The following is a 15,722-nucleotide window of genomic DNA, read 5'->3' as shown; positions in this document are numbered from 1 at the left end:
GGGCTATGAATCGAACTGGAGGGTGGCCCATCAGAAATTCATCACTTTTTTCAGAATGAAGCACCCTAGTATGCATAGGTTTGAGGTTAAAATGAAATGCAAATCAAGTTTTCAAGGATCTCAACTTTTGATCAGATCTTTCTCTAAAATGAATATAAAATGTGATTGATAGAGCAATTGATATGTTTTTGTACCATTTCCGCCTAGTTCCATTGTAGAAAACCGCGACATTCAATGGGGTCCGGAGATGTCGGATGTCGGAGATGTTGTCATGGAAAATTATGCATAACAAGTTTGCACCCACAGGTAGAGGTTACCTCCTGCGCAGCTGCATTTTTCGGAAAATGGTGAATATGAGCGATTTCCACTAGCATGAAAGTGGAAATTAAGTTAATTTACTTAGGAAAGATTGTATCATGCTGGTGATAATGAAGAAATGGTTGTATAGGACGCCAATATTCAATAAATGTTCATTATGGCCTTTTTTAGGTAAACATATTGATACTTACAATTTTCGACGGAAAACGCAACGGAACTTAATTTACTCAACACGCACCATACTATAAAATGGTGCTCGATGGTTTATAAAGTGATAACAAGGTGACAAATCATCTTTATTTTGAGTAATTGAGCAATTTACTTCTGTTTACATCATATGTACGATGTAGCATTGATGGAGCTGTGAAGTGAAATGAATATATCTTATGAAAGTTCATCTGGAAAAGTCAAAGATGTACATCAGTCTGATCGTGAAAACATTTTCTTCAATTCGAATTGTATATTGGAAGGATTTTACACAGGCTTGATGAAAATTATGATTTAATGCTCATTTTCACGAATTTTTTTTTTTTTTTCTTTATTAAAGAGACTTTCAGCCTTGGGCTGGTTCGTCATATTTTCACGAATTTTATATGCAGTCTGTCCACATTATCATCATCATGCAGTGGTGACATCTGCGTCAAGCTTTTACGGCAATCTCCCAATAGAAAACAATTGGTGCAAATTTGATCAAAGTAGTCGATAACGTTCAGAAATAGCATTGGGCGATCTTGAAGCAAGAATCGATCTTAGGATCGGATCTTTTTTTTTTGAAAATAATCGATTTACCAATTTAATCAATCATTTTGAATCGATCTTTTGAATCGATTAATTTTTCAAAATAGCACATAAATTGAAACATTCACATAACGAATCATAGGAAAGTTGGTGCAGGTTAACGCCAAGTTTAGTCTAAATTTTATATTACGTTACATAAGCTATCTTGTTATGTCTTTTTACTTATAATAGTCATTTAGTGTGATTATTGATTTAATATAGAAACAAATTGTGTAGTACGTACACAGTAAACGTTGTGAGTGTAACATACACACATGATGAGAATATAGTAAATGACTATTTTGATTTAATTTGACATATGGAAGTTTTTGCTCAGGATATTCGATTAGGTGAGTGATTTAATAGGCTATAATATTAACTTTATTGTTATTAAATGAACGATTTAAAAAACGAAAGATTAACATATGACACAAAACGATTAGATGATCGGAGTGTAAAAGCAGGTAAGTAAGGAAAATACTTCATTCAGATAGCCCAATACTCATCCGAGAGGGATCCCAAGAAAGCTAATTGAGCCATGCGTTTTGCATTGAGCCGATATCGATTCTGTGTGGTTTCACCAGTTTTAGAGAATATCCTCTCTGACGGAACACTTGTTACCATTCTTGATAAACAGTCTCGAGCAATGGAATATACATGGGGATTTTCTCCCATGCCTGAAAAGGATCGACAGAACGTGTGGAAACAGGCTGATACAAGAAATTTTGTAACTATGCCGATATGCCACCATGGCAATCCAGTTCTGACATAGCAGAGGACTGATGAATCTGAAATATGTCATAAGAGGTGAATGTTTCTACTGAACTGTCACACTGGTTGTTTGGCAAAATCCATGCCCAAGGCAAGTGATGTGCAAAGGTGAAGACATAAAAAATCAATATTAAATCGCAAATGCAAATGCACTGAAAAATATCGATCCAGTCGATTTTTGTCGTGTTTGAGATCGATTCATAAAATCGATTAATCGAATCAAAAGAATCGATCTTTTCTGTTTCAATCTAAGATCGCCCATTGCTATTCAGAAATAACGTCAAATGGAACTCGAAAGAAGAAAAAATATTGTGCACAAACACTTGGAAAATCCGGAGTGGTCCGGTTTCAAGCTGACAACAGTTTGCCGAGTGCTCAAAACCTACAAAAACTGGAACCAGGGATCGTCAGCTGCGCAGCAAGGTGTTTAGGTGCGTTGAAACCAACCCCGGTCTTTCGATCCGAGATATGACCAGAAGGTACAACGCCAACTTTCAAACGATGCGGAACATCCTTGCCAGGGAAGGATACAAGTCGTACAAAACCAATAAACATCCGAACCAGCACATGAAGCAGAATTCTGTGACCAAAAGCGTGCAAAGCTCTTGTACGACCGTGTTTTGACGAAACACATGGTCTGTACTTTGATCATAACATACGTCAAACTCGATTTTAAGCAGCTTCCCGGTCAAAAGTGTTACATCGTGACTGGACGTGGGGATGTGCCGGGAAGATTCAAATTCGTATTTGCCGACAAGTTCGCGAAGAAGGTCATGATTTGGCAAGCGATTTGCAGTTGTGGCTTGAAAACGGAACCATTCGTCACATCTTCGACGATGACATCCCAAGTTTACATCGAATAATGCCTACAAAAGCGTGTATTTCCGTTCATCCGCAAGCATAGGGGCAAGGTGGTTCTGGAATGGTATGCTGCCAACAAGATCGATGTTGTCCCCAAGCTAATAAATCCTCCGAATTGCCCGGAATTTTGACCAATCGAAAAATACTGGGCTATTTCAAAGCAGTGACTCCGAAGAAGTGGCAGTCAAGGACATTCAGCAAATGCGGGCAAAATGGAAGAATTGCGTTGATTCCGTGTCCGTTTCTACTGTGCGGGCGCTGATGGGCTCCATCAAGAGGAAGGTTCGAGATTTCGTTCGAACTGGAGAAATGTAACCATCTTATGTTGTAACTTTGAAGCTTTAATAAAAGTACTGTAAAGCAACCAATAATGGACTTTTTAAACTTGAGTTGAATCACGAATTGCAGGTCTTTTTGTGAGTACCAATTTACTTTTAGTCAGCCTGTATCTAGATACTGTAGACTGATGCAAAATTTTATACTTTCACTCCACAGTGCTAAAATAGTTTCAAATTTGAACTCACTAAGTGTAGTATGTTACTGGATCATCAGTTTATAGTTGGTCAGTTTTGTCGCCGATGATTGATGAGCACGGAATTCTTGGAGTAGACACAGTCGGATCATCCAATCATCCTACCACATGATCGTCGTGTGACGATGCTACTGCTGTATTGGTATCATCGTGACTTTCGCCATGCCAACGATGAAACAGTGGTGAACGAAATTCGCCAAAGATTTTGCATATCTCAGTTGAGGACACGCGTACGCCTGACGACGATGCATGTGGTGTCGAGTGTACAAGTCCGTTCCAGTGGCACCGAAGATGGGACCACAACCAACGGTAAGATTAGAGCCGCATGTACTTGACGTGAAGGTCAGGAATAGGTGGTTGAGAGGTCGGGTAGTGGAAAGGATGGGACCGTGCGACAAGCTGAGGTAGTGACTTCGAGTGGTACACTACGGAGACCAGTCATCAAGCTTGCACTACTAGATGTGGAACCGGAAGATGACGCAAAAGCAGATACTGAGGTGACATGAGGGGGAGGATATTACGCGCAAGCCCCTCGTATGCAGGTGAGCCATTGCGATGACCAACGTCCCGCAGAAGACCACGGTGACGTATAGATGACAGCCATGTCATGGCATGAAGACGTAGCGATGACAGACTGATGATTAGGTGATTAGATAATAGAAGTTTACATTTCGTGAAGAGTAAATGATATCCCACGATTAGTTCTTTGTAAGATTTTTGCAGTATTTATATCTAAGCCTGCTTATAATTTATTTGTTCGCTTCAAATTTAGCGGAAACTAAAAGTGGAAAGTGGATTTGAATTACAACTATTGTTCTTAAAACTAACCTAATAAAAATTGCAGCTTGAGCAACAACTACTACAAACACAAAAAAGAGTTTTGCTACAAGATTCCGAACTAAAGCGAACAAACGTGGAACTTCAGGACCGTAAAAATAATTTCAGGAAAATAATAGAAATTTAATGGAAGTTCTGAGTAATTTAGTGAAGGCCAGATGAAAAAAAAACAGGGAAATAGGTGTTTACTAGAGCAATTGCGAAAACTTCAGAGATGTTCCTAGAACTTCAGGGAATATCCGAAACATTTAGAGACATTAAAAATCTTCAGGTATGTTCCAAAAACTACAGGAAAATTCTGAACTTTGAGATTTTTAAGGGTAAATTCCATTACAGGGCAGTTGAATCAATTTCAGGAAAATGTTGTGAACTTAGATAAAGAACAGATAGCTCCACGACAGTTCGACTAATTTCTACAAAATATGAAGAACTTTGGAATTGTAGAAGCTTTAGTGTTACTCCAAAAACATCAGGATTAATTTGAGACCTTATCGGTTCTTATTAAATTAAATTAAGTTACATTAAAAAAACAAAACAGCGGAAACTTTACAGATTTTCCAAGAACGAAGTCAAGAAAAGTCCAAGAAAGTTTTGTAAACTTTATTTTTGTTCCATTAACATGAGCATGATTGACCGTCCAAGGATGCAACTCTATTATTGCCAGATCCGCTATAATTACACAGCAAACCAAACCAATGCTTGGGCCTAGAATTCATCCTCAATGTGTAAATGCTGGTGATCTAAATTAGGCCACCCACGTCCGAATGCTGGTCAAGAAAGGAATCGGTAGGAATATGTTGACGTTACACTAGCTTTAATGAAAGACGAGAACCCCTCTGCACTTCCACGAGAAATCACTGGGATGTTGGATAAAAGGGATGGGATTGCAGCAGGATTGGTTTTGGTAAACGATATGCTGAATTGATGTCCTAACGATTCGATGTTACGAAGGAGCTTGGGTTTGAACCCACGATATTGGGCTCAGTAAGTAAAAACGGTTGCCATTAGGCCACCGAGCTCCTTACATCAACCGGATCAGGCGTACGTCATAGTTGTCTAACTACAGTCAAGATTCCTATAGTACGGTTAATAGGGACCGCATTAAAGGAACCGAAATTAACGACTACACGTAGCATAAGGGATTAGAGCTAATTGGGGACAAATGCTCATTGTAGGGTAATTTTAAGAGATAACTTCCTGCCCAAGTAACAAATCTAGGTTTTATTGCACCTGCAACCATTACCTACAGCTTAATGACGGTCATATACAATGTAAGTCATGGAGCATTCTTATAGCTATCTACAAAACCCCTATAAAGCTTATATAAAAAAAACCAACTGATGCTTATGCTATTTTCACTCATGAAAGGTTTTATGATTGCCTTGAAGTATAAACAAAAACAATATGAATTGCCCTTATAAATACCAGAAATAAATCCTTATATTGCTATATAAGTAAGCGCAATAAAACTAGTTGGCCATGAAACAGTTATTTTAAAACAATTATAAGCATTCAGTTGCAACTTGTCAGAAGTGTAAATGAAGGGGTTTATTTTTACAACATAGAAAAGAATCAAAACTTTCCGGTACTTCCAAGCGGAGCGCAAAGAAAATCAACAACAACATGCTAAGCCCGTTTATATGAAATCACGCATAATTTTTCATAAAGGTTAATGTACCATTGAAAACTTTTCCATATGTTTGTTAAATTCATCGGTTGCATTCCAGAGTGTTGCTTTTTGCCGTTTTCGTGCGCTTTTTTAATAGCTTCTCAAACATTGATTTTAGGGGTAAAGTTTGTTCAAAGGTGTTTTTGCATATGTTAAATCGCTTCTTTTGATGTAGACGGGTTGGTTCTGCCTTCATCCAATGATAGCACTAGACATTTTAAGAAATTGCGTTTGGATTTTTTCTTGCCTGCTGTCCTCTGTCGCCATATTGTTATTATGAAAATGCCATTAGCCTTGGAATAAAATCCAAGAAATTTCATTAAAATAATGGCTAAGTTAGAGATCCGAAATGATTTCCAGTGTGCATTGGTATGAATTTATTTATTGAAATCTATTTTCGGTAAAAGTAAGATGATTCCATCAAATGCATTTGATTTTTGAAACAATCTTTTTTGTTAACTTGAATTATTTTGGAGGCGCATTTATTTAACGCTCATATTATCCCAATATACACGATAAAATTTCAAGCGCATATGTTTTAGAACTTCTAAAAAGTCATAAATTTTCTTTAATATTTTCACTAATGTCGCCGTGACACCTACACTCAAACCTATGTTTTACCGCTAAAGATTTCCATATGGAAAAACAAAAGTTTCAGCAGGACAGAACAACAACAAGCTAATTTATGGCAGTTGCTTTGAAACAATGAAAATTAAATGGGATTTATAACTGATTTTTACCAAAGCGTAATAAAACTGCTTGAGTACAATAATACTCTTAAAGAGGCTATGAGAACCTTTTGTAGAGTATGGGGCTTTCTTACAAAAGGTTTTAAGACAGCTTTATTGTGATTCTCAAACATGCTTTATAAACCTTATCAAGAGTGGTCCACTAAGCTGGAAGACGATCTTATAGCGGTTATCAAAAGGTTGTGCTGGAGCTATTAATTTTATTGACGGTTTTATAAAATTGATCTCAAAAACCACTAATAGAGTGCAATAAAACAAGAAATGCTACTTGGGATGGTTTCATTTGATATGACAGCCCTTTTTCCGAGTGTACCAGTAAAGGAAGCCATCAGCCTTTTAGAGGACTAGCTTCTGAAGCAACGTGAGGATCCTACTTGGAAAAACAAAGCTCGGTCATTCTCAATGGAATATCGGAGGAAAATTATTTCATTTTCAGAGGAAATTTTAATAAACAAACTAAAGGTGCTCCTATGGGCAATCCGCTTTCTCCATTTTTATGTGAATTGTGCATGGCTTACCTAGAAAATACTCTGGAGGATACACGGTTAGAAAAAAGTACCCAAAATTAAGTTCTTTTCACTCATTTCGGCACTATAGTGCAGGAACCCAAAAGCAGGTAAAGCGGGTCAAAGTAATTTTTATTTACTTGTGTGCAGTTCGTATGGAATTTTCCACTGGCTTTTTAACCAAAAATAAGTTAGTTGTACCCAAGTAGGTAAATATGATTATACTCAACGTTGGGTTCCCATACTTTACTACCACTGTTGGGTGGTTTTGCTCGTCCGTTTTTGACAATATTAGTAGGAGAAATGGAGACAAACTAGTCAAAAGTAGGTAAAAGTGAACTGGCCGTTGGGTACTTTTTTCTTACTGTGTAGGAATTTGTTGCCCAAGTGTTGGTATAGGTACACGGATGACATTTTGAGCATTGTCAAAAGGGAAGATCTATCAAAAAATTTGGAGGCCATAAGCAACGTTCACAAGGACATCAAATTTACTCACAAAGAAGAGAGAGGTGGCAAACTCCCCTTATTTTTTGTTTATTAATTTATTTGATAAGCCTCAACCGAATTAACTTTATAGAGCCGAGGATTCTTGTTCACTATACAATACATATTAAAACTATAGTCAAAAGGTACAACACAAAAAACATTTTTTCTTCCGCTATCCAATAAGCCTCCTTCACCCGAACGGGAGTCGCTTCCAGTGGTTTCATTGTATGGCAGATTCGCCAACGAGGGCCAGAGCGCTTCCATTGCAGCAATGGACGCAAAACGTGGTCATCACTCACACACTCATCACGACGACGCATCGACTGAAAGAACCGCTGATGAAGAACAATGAGGAGGACCAAACAATGGTTGCTGTCGAGTCAACAAACGATCGCGCCACACACATTGAGAGTGGTCTGCTTCTGTCGACAGCCGAGTGAACCCCTTCTTATAGCGAATTCCCAACCCAGTGCGAAACCAAAATTTTTGTCAGTGCGAACCTCAACCTGAGCTAAGTTTTAAAAACAAACGAAAAAACTGACGTTTGTCAGAAAACAAGCAGACCCAATCTTGATACCCGATCCAAGTTGGAACTGAATAATAAACGAATTCGCTATTAGTTTTGCTTGAAAATTTAGTTTTGACACATTGATGTCCAACTAAGCCAGGCAACACAAAAAAGGGGTCAACTTTTAGTCAGCTATTTTGCATGAAGTTCCACATATGTTATGTGTCTTAACCCTACCTCTTTACACAACATTGATTGATATTAGAATTTTCCGATGGATTACACTTGTTTTTCGTATCATTGCTTAAATGTTTACATTTGTTTCTCATATTTGCTTTCAAGTTTTAATCATTTAATTTGTTTGCCGAGCATTTTCCTTAAGACACCATTCCCAAACTCAATCAAACACCTCAAGTATGACGCTTCGCTCCCGTTGCGAAACTGACTAACGCATAAATTCCATTTCCATTTCCTGTTCTCCGTCCCCAAAGTCGTCAAGCGCCGTATCTCTGTCCTCGAGGTCGCCGCCACCGTCGCCGACTTCCACCTCAACCACCACACCGAATCGTTCCAGTGCTGCTGCTGCTGCTTGGTGCCTCTCTTAATTGTCTCTTAATAGATGAAAATTAATTCAGCTTTTAATTTTATAATCTTTCCTCCGGTGACCACAAACAATACCTTGGCACCACCAGACACAAAACTGTCTTCCACACTCCACATACTCACATACCGGGGCGCTAAGACATGCGACGTCCCCGGCGTTCAGCCCATTTCCCGGGGTGTGGAACGTCTTTTTAAATCGTCGCCGGTCGTCCCCCCACCGGCTGATGACTTGTCCCATGGATGGGTGAGTGCGCTCTGCTTTGGGTTGTTTCTTTTTCCACTCGGCTTGGACAGGAGAATGAGTTCTTATGAATTTTAATTTTTCCTTATTTACAATTATGACAATCCACGCTGGGTTCGTTGTCGTCGTCGGTTGGGTGAACGATCCAAGTGACATAAAAATGTGAGCAAATTTCATTAAATTTGCTCACCCGACCACGCAAGGGGATTACTTATGGGTTGATTTTTAAGTCTAGCAGTGCGATACTGTTATAGCTCGTTCGTTATCTGCTGATCTGAAAATTAGAACGTGCTATTTGGAATTGATTGGGAGGTCAGTCAACTCATCTTATCTTCTTCCGATGAAGACAATTTTGTTTTGTATTTGCTAACTTCTTGAAGTCCTTCTTACCCATCGAAAGGGGAATAATGTTCAACCCCTTCTGCAAGCGCTGCGACCATGGGAACTTTTTCGTCGTCAGTTGCGAGAAGCCTGGCATTCCCCATGGGACTGGTCAATTATCTCCCAGATCTCGACAGATTCGTTGTTGTTCAGCGAAAGTCTTAGCTTCTTCTCTGCTCTCGAGAGCCCGGCGAATCCTAACGGTTGCCGACTGCTGGCTCAATGAGGCATGAAAATTTTGGACAATAAGTGTAATTGAAGAAACCAATCAATAAACCAATATTGTTTCGATAAACTGCAGCCAAATTGTCGAAAACGCAGCCCGAGCCCAGGCTCACACGCTGCAAGAATGCCATCGGATTGGGCAGTTTTCGATTGCGAGGCATATGGGAAGAAAAACATAAACAAGCCGACCCTGGGCCGGGGGGGTCGGGGCCCGGGGTGAGGAGCAACAGATCAGGTGCTTCAGAGCGCAGGCTGTGATGGGTTTTCTTTCTCATCCGACCCATCCGTCGAAGCAAGATAATGATATTTTATTGTTTTAAACTAGCTGAAATGAAAATAATCTCAATTCGACGCGGGCTCATTATGGTTCGAGTGTTTGGGTTTGTGGTTTGGCTGGTTTGGCGCGGGACTATCAACTAACTTTTGCTGTGTGGTGGATGGTCGATGCGATGAAGGGCCTCCGATCGGTGGTGATCTCATCGGATTGGCTAAGCATCAATTGTTTGAGGATCGTAGATCGGGGAAAATTACCGATGGTGTCTTGAAATTTGCCTACTCAACGGTATGTTACCAGCGGGATTTTTTGGTTGATCCATCGCCTGAGAAATCGTAGAACTTAATTCGATTCTTATCGTAATTTGAAGCTGCGGCTAGATTGGACTTGTTCGAAAATCCTACTCAGATTTGGTAATATAGATTACCAACAAATTAATCCCTTTAATTTTCGGCAAGTTCATTAACCATGCGACGGTCTTTTCACACATTTATGCTTGTCGATGACAATCCAATCTAACGTTTCCATTTCTACCTATTCTGTTATGACAATTATGCTGCGGCCCTATCGATCATTTAACAAACGCTCCCGATGGGGACTGCCACAGTTGACCGCAACATTCCCCGGCCCGTAACCCAGTTCCGGTGGTCACTACCGGCTCGGTGCTACTCTCGTCAATCTCAAGCACGGCCAGTTGTGCAGTAGCCTACCTTTTCCTTCCACTATTGGTTACCACCCGTGCCTGGCGAATTCGGCCATCACTGGTCACGATAGGTTGCTCCACTACTCCGCGGACCCAACACTTCCGGTTGTTGCGCCCGACGATGTAGACCAGATCTCCAGTTTTCAGGGGTCTGATCTCGCCAAACCTCCTGTGTCTATGGTTCAACGACGGAACGTACTCGTTGATCTAGCGTTTGACTGCTGGGCTACATATGTGAGCGGAAGCGAATTGATATTATCTTCCGCTTCTACAATCGCAGTCTTAAGAATCTCGTCGCTTGCCGTCATCTAGTGCTTTCAGGATCTCCTCAACCGACAAAGCTCCTCCCATATGGTGTGCCGCAGGGGGATTAACCGTCCACTTCGTTCTTGCGTTCGTCAGTTGATCCGCACAATTGTTCTCGATTTCCCGAAACATTACCAGTATCTCCTTACTAGCTCCTTGAAAATTCGTCCCATTGTCTGAGAATATTTCGAGAGGCCAGCCTCTGCGAATTGGTGAATCCCCATTAAACACGATTGTGTTGACAATCTCTACAAAACCTCCAGATGAACTGCTCTGGTCACGAAGCAGGTGGATAGTGCAATCCACCTTTTCTCTGCCTGTTACCAACAGTTACTTCAAACGGCCCCAAGTAGTCGACTCCAACGTAGCTAAATGGGCGCATGTACGGCGTAATTCGCTGTTCTGGCAATGAAGCCATTCGTAGCCCTCAGGGTCCATTTCCAGTAGCAAGTCCAAATTCATTCTAATGATAGATATACCGTATGCGTGATAATGTATGCACCATCGTACAAATAAGGTTCCCGTTTCACCTGTGCATACAATGCCTTTGTATTCTTTGCATACACGTAACCTACAGCTCATACCGTAGTAGGCTGTGTATAAAAGAAAATGATTTACTTAGTTTGATAGTTGCACCATGACGAAGTGGCAGCGTATTCGTGATTTGTCCCACGCGCAAATGTCGCAAAAAGACATTTCAATCGCCGTGGGAGTGTCCCGGTGGACCGTCAAAAGTGTTTTAGACCGAGAAAAGAAAGGACAACTATCCGCGAAGGTGGCCACAGTTCGTCGGAGGTCAGCTCGGGTTCCGAGGGTTATCGCTGCTATCAAAAGGAAGATTCGGGTGAATCCAGTGCGTTCAATAAGGAAAATGGCAAAGGAACACGGGATCAGTGACTTTACGGCACGGAAGATCGTAAAAAAAGATTGCGGGGCGAAGTCGAGGGCACGGAAAAAAAACTCACATGATTACCAACCGCATCCGGGAGCTACGAGTCGAACGATGCAAGAAAATCTTGAACTTCCTTAAGCGAAAAAATCCGGTAATCCTGTTCACCGACGAGAGCATGTTTACCGTCGATCCCGTATAAAATTCCAGAACCGACCGGTATATTAGTTCTCTTCCGGTAAAAGACGTGGCCGACGAGCACAAGAACGTGTATCTGACCAAGCATCCTGCTAGCGTTCTGGTGTTTGGGTTGGTGGCTTCCGATGGCAAAAAAATGGACCCGGTATTCATTCCAGAAGGCGACAAGGTCAACACGGAGGTCTACATCGGGATTTTAAGTAAGTATGTTCTTCCGTGGATCAAAGAACAGTACAGTCCAAAGCCAAATGTTGTATTTCAACAAGATGATTCCGGTCACAAGTCCGAATTCATTATAATGAGTCGTTCTTAAAGTGCTTTCCAAAAAACCGCAGAACTATAAGACCAGTTTCATGAATTGACCGTTTTCGCTGGACCATCCGAAAGCTCACTCACTAGATTCCAATGTTCATTTTCCGGTCGCAAGTCCGAATTCGTTCAAATGAGTCTTCCTAGAAGTACTTTCTAGCACCATTTTTATGAAGTTGTCACATTTACGGCTGTTCCTGATCTTACAGACGGTCATCTTGTAGCCCCCGGGCTCCATTTTCCGGTCAGAAGTCCAAATTCATTATAATGAGTCGTTCTATAAGTGCTTTAAAAAAACTACGAGGTACAACCGTATGGGGTTGTCCGCAATGGTGACGCAGGACTACGTGGCCTTATACATTTATTATATAATCTTATTTGTTAACTGAAGCAGGAGTTTGTGTTTTTGCAGGAATAAGAATTTGAGCTGGGTTCTCTCTGTTTATACTCTTTAGTATGACGCGCTTGACATAGATGGCCCACAGCGACTCACGAAGAGCTACTGATTCCGATCAATAGCGGTGCGGCTTCTTCCTCCTTCTATGGATGTCCATGTGGGCTGCAGCTCGCTGCTTGCGGGGAGCCTTTCGTTGTGTACCGGAGAACACCACCACTCACCACGCGGTGATTGAATAAACACGGTTTGGTTAGACCGGATGGAATTCAACTTCGCCATCGTAGCCACTGAAGGAATCACAAAAGCCCATTGGATTCTGCCATCACGACTGCTGATACAATCGATTCAAGGCAATTCATTGCCTTTAAAAGGTAATTAGTATTCCTATTATTTCTACCTCTCCTTTTTGGGCTACGCGGTCCTTCGTTTTGCAGAACCGCTGAATCCCGTAACACACATTTATCTTTACCGCAGCTGCTTGGAATTATTTAATACAAAGCACTAATTGCCTTCAAAAAGGTAATTAATTTTTCAATAACATTTACTCTCTCTCGTGTGAGCTACGCGGTCTTTCGCATTACAGACCCTGCTCAACACCATGTCCACCGATCGACGTATCAAAGGCCTCAAGACAAAGCAGAAGAGGCTGCTTGTGTCTTTCGGCCGTCGATAGTTACGATGAAGAAACCGGTGCGTGTCGCCTAGCCAATCTCGACGCTCTATGGACTGAGTTTAAGCAAGTCCAGGCCGAACTCGAAGCACTTGACGAGACCACTATCGACCAGCAGCTAAAGCAGCGAACCGACTTCGAGACAGCATACTACCGTCAAAAGGGATTTTTTTTCAAACAATAAAACGCCTTCCACAACACGCCTGCCGGTCTTTAATGGAAACCTAGACAACTGGCTCTACTTCCATGACTTGTTCGTTTCGCTGGTTCACGCATCGCTCGAGTTGTCCAATATCCAGAAGTTTTATTATTTACGTTCTTCTTTAATTGGAGACGCCCTGAAGCTGGTTCAAACGATTCCCATAAGTGCAAACAACTATCCTGTCGTCTGGACCCTGCTGGTAGACCATTTTCTAAATCCTGCTCGATTGAAGCAATCCTACCTTGACGCTCTTTTCGAGTTTCCTACGTTGAAACATCGTTCGCCAAATTCGACTTGGCAGCTAAGGAAAGGGAGGTTCGATGACATCAACTTTGCCGTAACTGTCTACGTCAGGGCCATCATGCTCGGGACTGTCCGTCGGCTAGCTTCTGCTGTAAATGTCATGGTCGCCACCACACCCAGCTCTGCTCTGAGGAGAATTCAGTCGCTGCGAACTCCAGGACTACGGAAACCAAAATACCAACTACTTCTACGTCTGGCGAACAACCGATGGCATCCGTGTCAGCAACCATCTATCAACCTGCCAGCTACGCGAATACCGGACAAGCACGAAAGAAGGTACTTCTGGCAACAGCAGTCGTCAATATGCTCGACGACAATGGGACTGTACATATCGCAAGAGCTCTCCTCGACTCCGGTAGTGAATGCTGCTTTATTACCGAGTCTTTCGACGCTAGTAGTTGAGGAAGTGAATATATTACATCTTAAAATCAAACGCACTACTTTATTCTGCAACGCTGCAATATCGATATTTGTGTATCATTGGCCAAAAATAAACAGCCAGTGCCAGTGGTGTAGTGGTAAACGTGACTGCTTTCTCATCCCAAAGGGTCTGTGTTCAATTCCAGCCGAGGTCGGTGGGATTTTTTTGAAGCATAAAAATCTCTAGTCACGTCTTCCTTCGGAAGGGAAGTAAAGCCGTTGGTCCCGGCTCGTGTGTGTTGAATGGGTGCGATATCCTTCGCAGGGGTGGAACCTACCTTTCTGCACATTCGATTGCTGTCAATGGATGGCATTCGATGTCCGTCGGTGATTGGCACTATATTGCGGAACAGAGACCGACGTCTAGATGAGGGGCGGTGATTGATTTGTATAACTGTATTTTACTACCAATCATTAAATCGTTTTTCAAGCAACATAGAATTCTATACTTCTTGGCAATCTTCTCTATGACATTATCAATATGAGAATTTAACTTGAGCTTGTCATCACTAATCACGCCAAGATATTCAATTTCCTGAACGCAATTATCATCAATAACAACAGAGACATCATCACATACATAATTCCGCGAAACTAACATGAGTTAAGTATTACTTATATTCAATATCAATTGTTTATACTTCAATCATCTACTTAGAGAACGCAAATCTTCATTCAAGCGTGAAACGGCTTCTTCTAAATCTTTAGCTGCAATCAATAACACAGTATCGTCAGCAAAAAGATTAATATCACAAAACCATAAAACTCGTCGCATGTCATTAATATACATAATAAATAAAAGGGGCTCTAATACACTTCCCTGAGGCACTCCAAGGTCATTGCCAACGGGACTGGATACAAAATCATTAAAAACAGTCCTCTGTGTTCTGTCAGACAAATAGCTTTCAAACCATTTGTATGCAGAACCCGAAATTCAAAAGCGCTTAATTGTTCTCAACAATGAGGGCCTAAAAATTGAAAAAAAAAATACGGCAAAAATCGTATCTTTACGCTCCAAGTTTCTTTTTCATTTAACTACACTAAGTTTAACGCGGTTTCACAAAAATGACCTTCCTGGTATCCCACTTGTTTCGGTATCAACAAACAGTTATTATTTCAATATTCTAACAGCTGGCCTTTTACAACAAGTTCCAAAATTTTCTCTAATGTGTGCAACATGTTGATTTTTTTTTTTTTTTTTTGTAATTACTTTATTTGTACAGGCTCAATCGAATAAACTTTACAGAGCCGAGTTATCCTTTGCGTTATACATTATTACTGTCTTATATTTAAAGTTAAAGGAACTGGACCGAGTACTCGCGGTCGTCTCGAGGTTAGTGGAGATTTACAATTTTTTGGATGGGAAAAGGGAAGAAGGAGGTTTTAAATGTGGTTTACGATATAACTATTTAATTAATCCTAAAGCATGAAATTATTTCTATTCATCTTGAAAACAAACATTGAAAAAAAAACCCCAGACGTACAAAACACAAACTAAACACAAGGTTAATCAAACTTACAATCTAAGGTTAATATCCTTAAAGTAAACATATATGAGTTTCATAAACTCCAGATCGCGTCTAGCCA

General features: G+C 40.8%; 1 pseudogene; it reads right to left on the bottom strand.

The window, feature by feature from the left end:
* Positions 1-15,722, bottom strand: part of LOC135705600 (uncharacterized) — a 46,664-nt pseudogene that overhangs the window by 5,799 nt on the left and 25,143 nt on the right.

Source organism: Ochlerotatus camptorhynchus, unplaced genomic scaffold, assembly GCF_037179485.1.
Source record: "Ochlerotatus camptorhynchus isolate MF236.1 unplaced genomic scaffold, CSIRO-AGI_Acam_v1.1 ptg000270l, whole genome shotgun sequence".
NCBI classification, from domain to species: domain Eukaryota; kingdom Metazoa; phylum Arthropoda; class Insecta; order Diptera; family Culicidae; genus Ochlerotatus; species Ochlerotatus camptorhynchus.
This window is presented reverse-complemented; position numbering and strand designations above follow the sequence as displayed.